A 5,540-nucleotide genomic window follows, 5' to 3' on the forward strand; every position below is an offset into this window, starting at 1 on the left:
TTTTCTTAAGCCATTCTTTCTTAGTTTCTACTACTGTGTCATGCACATATATAGGCTGACCACAAGCACAAATGAAACAGTTATAGAATCCTGAACACTTAGAACTGGAATCTAGGTGTGAAGGGAGTTAAAGGTCTTTAAATGTAGGTACTGAGCTGCCTGCCCTAAAAACACTCAGCTTGGCTAAAATCACCTTATTCTGGATCTCTCATGTGCTGTCCTCTGAACCCGGTAACTGTTAACTCCAGACCTTGAACTCCCTCCCATCCACTGCTCTTATTTCTAAAAGATTCTTTTTTAAAAGTATATTTTATTGATTATGCTATTACAGTTGTCCCTTTTTTCTCCCATTTATCCCACTCCATCCTGCACCCCCTTCCCACCAGCATTACCCACCTTAGTTCATGTCCATGGGTCATACATATATGTTCTTTGGCTTCTCTATTTCCTATACTATTCTTAATCTCCCCCTGTCTATTTTGTACCTGCCAATTATGCTTCTTATTCCCTTTACCTTTCCCCCCAATCTCCCATACCCCTTCCCACTGATAACCCTTCATATGATCTCTATTTCTGTGAATCTGTTCCTGTTTTAGTTGTTTGCTTAGTTTGTTTTTGTTTATTTAGGTTGGGTTGTTGATATTTGTGAGTTTTTACTGTTTGTATTTTTTATTTTCTTTTTCTTAGATAAGTCCTTTTAACATGTCATATAACAAGGGCTTGGTGACGATGAACTCCTTTAACTTGACCTTATCTGGGAAGCACTTTCTCTGCCCTTCTATTCTAAATGATAGCTTTGCTGGATAAACTAATCTTGGATGTAGGTCCTTGTTTTTAATGGCTTTGAATACTTTCCAGCCCCTTCTTTCCAGTAAGGTTTCTTTTGAGAAGTCAGCTGATAGTCTTAAGGGAACTCCATTGTAGGTAACTGCCTCCTTTTCTCTTGCTTGCTTTAAGATTCTCTCCTTATATTTAATTTTGGGTAATTTAATTATGATGTGTCTTTTTTTTATCTTTCAAGTTTTTATTTAAGGGCAATGATCCAGGATGGATTTTAGATCTTGTTGAAAGCAGCCACATCCATGGACTGCATATAGTCCTCAAAAGCAGTGGTCCACTCCTCTAGCATGTCTGTTCCAACTTTATTATCTTCTACTACACTCTGTATTTGAAGTTTTTAATTCCATACCCCACTGTAACTAGTTTAGAAGAGCTGCAGACTGAGCTTTCTGGTTGAATGCTTCTGATACACTAATGTTTCAGTGTCTGTCTCATGGTCCCAAATTTTCACGTCTAGTAAGATGGAAGACTTGGCAACAAGTGCAGGTATTTTGGCTTTCTTTGACTCATACTGTGAAAGGAGTTCTTCTTTTATCCTTTTTGTTTGTTCTCTTTCCTCCTCCTCCTCAGATCCAAAGAGATCAATGTCATCATCATCCTTAATATCTGTAGCTCCACTTCCTGTGGTGTCTCCCACATTAGCAGGGCCATATTTGCCCAAAGCTCTCTTCACTGGAGGCAGGCTGGATTTCTCCTTTTTGTAAGACTTGATGTGGCTATACCAATATAGAGCATGATACAAATATGCAGGTGGTGTGCCGGAGATTGCTTCAAATACTGCCACATCTGTTTGTGATGGCACATACTCTTCGATGTAGCTCTTGTCAGTGAGGTAGTTATTGAGCACCTGAAGACCTGCAGGGCTTTTCAAGTCCCCAAAACCCATGGTGTCAGCTGATCTGGGAACCTGGCTGCAACAGAGGAAAAGAGGAGTGCAGGCAATGGATGCCAAGCGCTAAAAGATAAAAGCTAATTATGATGTGTCTTGGTGTGTTCCTCCTTGGGTCCAATTTCTTTAGGTCTCTTTGAGCTTCCTGGACTTCCTGGAAGACTATTTTCTTCACCAGATTGGGGAGTTTTCCTTCATTAGTTTTTCAAATAAGTTTTCAATTTATTGCTCTTCCTCTTCTCCATCTGGTACCCCTATGATTCAGATATTGGGATGTTTAAAGTTGTCCCAGAGGTTCCTAAGCCTCTCCTCATTTTTTTGAATTCTTGTTTCTTCATTTTATTTCAGTTGAATGTTTATTTCTTCCTTTTGTTCCAAATCATTAATGTTAGTCCCGGTTTCCTTTCCTTCACTGTTGGTTCCCTGTGTATTTTTCTTTATTCCACTTTTCATAGCCTTCACTTCTTCCTCTATTATGTGACCATGCTCAACCATTTCTGTGAGCATCTTGATTACCAGTGTTTTGAACTGTGCATCTGATAGATTGGCTATCTCCTCATCCCTTAGTTCTTCTTCTAGAGTTTTGATCTGTTTTCATTTGGGCTATATTTATTTATCTTGGTGCACCTGTCATGTAGTAAGGGGCAAAGCCTTAGGTATTCGCCAGGCTGGGGCAACCCTCTTTGCTGTGTTGTGGCACTGTCTGTGGAGGAGGGTTTAGAAAGAGAACCACACCACTTGCTCAGCTTTCATCCTGCTTTCAGTCACTTCCCCCACTACCTACAAGCAAATTGGGCCCTTTTGGTGCTGATTCCTGGGTGGGTGGCCTTGTGTACATTCTAGGACCCCATGGGTCTCTCTAACAAACTCTCCTGTGAGACTAGGAGTTTCTGCCACTGCCACAACCCCCACAGGTTTTTATAGCCAGAGGTTTTGAGGCTTTAGTTTCCCATGCTGGAACCCTGAGTTGCATGGTCTGTCTCATTCCCTAGTTGTTCCTGCAGGATTGTCTGCACATGAATGTGGAACCACCTGGCCTGCTGCCTTTCCACACAGCCTCTCTGGCCTAGCTTCCCATCTTTGCCCCTCCTACCAGTCTGAATGTTTTTTTCTGAACTCTTTGGTTGTCAGACTTCCATACAGTTGATTTTCTGGCGGTTCAGGTTGTTTTTTTGTTTTTATATTTGTTGTTGTCCTTCTTTTGGTTGGGCAAGGAAACAAAGTGTATCTACCTATGCCTTTATCTTGGTCAGAAGTCCTATTTTTAAAAGATTCTAAGGCAGTGACAGATAGCAATAGGAAAAAAATATTGGAAAAAACCAATGAGGACTAAAAGAAATTGGACCAAACACTGGAGAGACAGGAAATGCAGGCCCTCTCCTCAAATGCTGAGTTAGAAGCATGTGTGGTGGGGACAACCAGTGGCCAGGATCAGGTGAATAGATAACTCAAAAACCTTTCTATGGATCAATTCCCCATAAAATCTCTATTGGAAGGCCAACCCACAGATAAAGAAAGGATGCAAAAAAATGTTATTTAACCATAAAAAGGAAAGAAGTACTGATACATGCTACAACATGGATGAATCATAAAAATATTATGGTAAAGAAGACAGTCAAAACAAATCACATATGCCGTGAGTCCATTCATAAGAAAGGTCTAGAATAGGCAAATCCATAGAAACAGAAAGTGGATTATTGTTTGTGTAGGGCTGGGTGTTGCAGGAAGAAGAAGAAATGAATGCTAGTGAATATGAAGTTTCTTTTCAGGGTGAAAAATATATTCTGAAATTTATTGTGATAATGGTTGCATAACTCTGTGAATATATTAAAAATCATTAAATTGTATCCTTGAAACAGGAAAAAAATCACTGCCCAGATCCCTCATATTGTGCTTTTATAGCCACATCTGCTTTCATCTTTTCCCCACTCTTACTTAACCCTGGAAACCACCAATTTGTTCTCCATTTCTACAATTTTGTCATTTCAATAATGTTATATAAATCAAAATAATACATATAAAAAGCCAATCATAAATGGGGTTGGCAGTTTTCACTTAGAATAATTCTCTGGAGATTCATTCAGGTTTATTGTGTGCCTTGATAGATTTTTCCTTTAATTGCTGAATAATATTTCATGGTATGGTTATATCAGTTTGTTTAACCATTCAACCATTGTTGAAGGATAGCAGGATCATTTCCAGTTTTAGGCTATTATAATTAAAACTGTTATAATATTGGTGTATAGGTTTTATATAGACATAAGTTTTTATTTCTGTGGGATAATTGCCAAGAGTACAATTGCTAGGTTTTATGATACTTTAATGTGGAGCTTTTAAAGAAACTGTCAAATGATTTTGCAGGTCTCTACCATTTTATGTTTCCACAATGTATGAGTGATCCAGTTTTGCAGCATCCTCCCCAACATTGGTGTTGTCATCATTTTATATTTTATTTATTCTGACAACTTTTGTAACAATATCTCACTGTGGCTTTAATTTTGTATTTTCCTGATAGTAAATGATATTGAACATCCTTTCTGACTCCTAGTGCCTGAGTGCATCTTTTTGTATAGGTTTTAAGTGGTTGCTCTAGCTATTACATTATACCTGTAGTAATATAACATATAATCATATAAATATGTAAGAATATAGTCTATATTTACATATATAAATTATGTATATATAATTTATAGAATCTTCAGATGTCTATATTTACCAGTTTGAGTGAAGTATAAAAAGCTTACTTCCCTTTACACAACTTTATCATTCCTCATTTATAATGTCAAATACTTCCTCCACATACACTTAGAACCACATGAGACTATTGTGATGGTTGCTTTAACTCTTTTCTATTGTGTTTTATTACTCATGGATGCCCAAGATTTCTCTCTCTACCATTTCCTTTCTGTCTAGAAAACTTTTCTTTAGTCACTCGTTTAGGATAGGTATACTGGTGACAAAAATCTCTCAGTTTTTCTTTATCTGAGGATGTCTTAATTCCCCACTTAATTCCTGAAAAAGAATTTTCTTGGATATAGAATTTTGGGTTGGAAGTTTGTTTTTTTTTTTCCCTAGCACTTGAAAAATGTTGTGAAACTTCCTTTTGGCCTCCATGGCTTCCTAAAAGAAATATGCTATCATTCAAATTGTCCTTCCCCCTATAGTTAAAATATCATTTCTCTCTTGCTGCTTTCAAGGTGTTTTCTTTGTTTATAGTATTCACAATTTAATTATGATATATTGTGGCATAGATTTCCTTTAGTTTATACTGTTTAGGTTCTGTGTGGCTTCTTGACAAGTTTATGTTTTTTGTTTTGTTTTGTTTTTTGTTTTTGCCAGATTTGGGAAGTTTTCAGCCATTATTTCCTTGAGCACTGTCTCATGCCAATACCTCTTGCTCTCTTTCCAGCATTACTATGACACAAATGTTAGATGTTTTGTTATAGTCACACAGGTCTCTGAGGCTCTGCTAATTCTTTTCAGTCTATTTTTTTTTTTGTCATTGTTCAGATTGGATACTATCTATTGTATTTTAACCAAGCAAACTGGGGCTTTTCATGTGGCACCTTGATGCATGACCTAAAATTACTGTTGAGGGGAAAAGGTTTTTAGTTATAGGATTCCAACCTTGGGGGACAGGGCTGAGAGCACTTCTGCTCAGTGCCTTGTTCTCCCAATGGACCCAGCCCTTTTCTTACTTATACCCAGCAGGTATAAGCCAAAAACATGCCCAGAATTTCCCTGTATCATTACCTGTTCTTAAGCTGACTGCGCAAATAGTTTTTCATCCTCTCCAGAAGGTACACTTGTG

The 5,540-nt window shown here is 37.7% G+C and overlaps 1 pseudogene; it reads right to left on the reverse strand.

Moving 5' to 3' along the window:
• Positions 1-1,003: 1,003 nt before the first annotated feature.
• On the reverse strand, positions 1,004-1,776 carry LOC114505430 (annotated as a pseudogene).
• Between the last annotated feature and the right edge of the window lie 3,764 nt (positions 1,777-5,540).

This window comes from Phyllostomus discolor, chromosome X, assembly GCF_004126475.2.
Source record: "Phyllostomus discolor isolate MPI-MPIP mPhyDis1 chromosome X, mPhyDis1.pri.v3, whole genome shotgun sequence".
In the NCBI taxonomy this organism is placed as follows: domain Eukaryota; kingdom Metazoa; phylum Chordata; class Mammalia; order Chiroptera; family Phyllostomidae; genus Phyllostomus; species Phyllostomus discolor.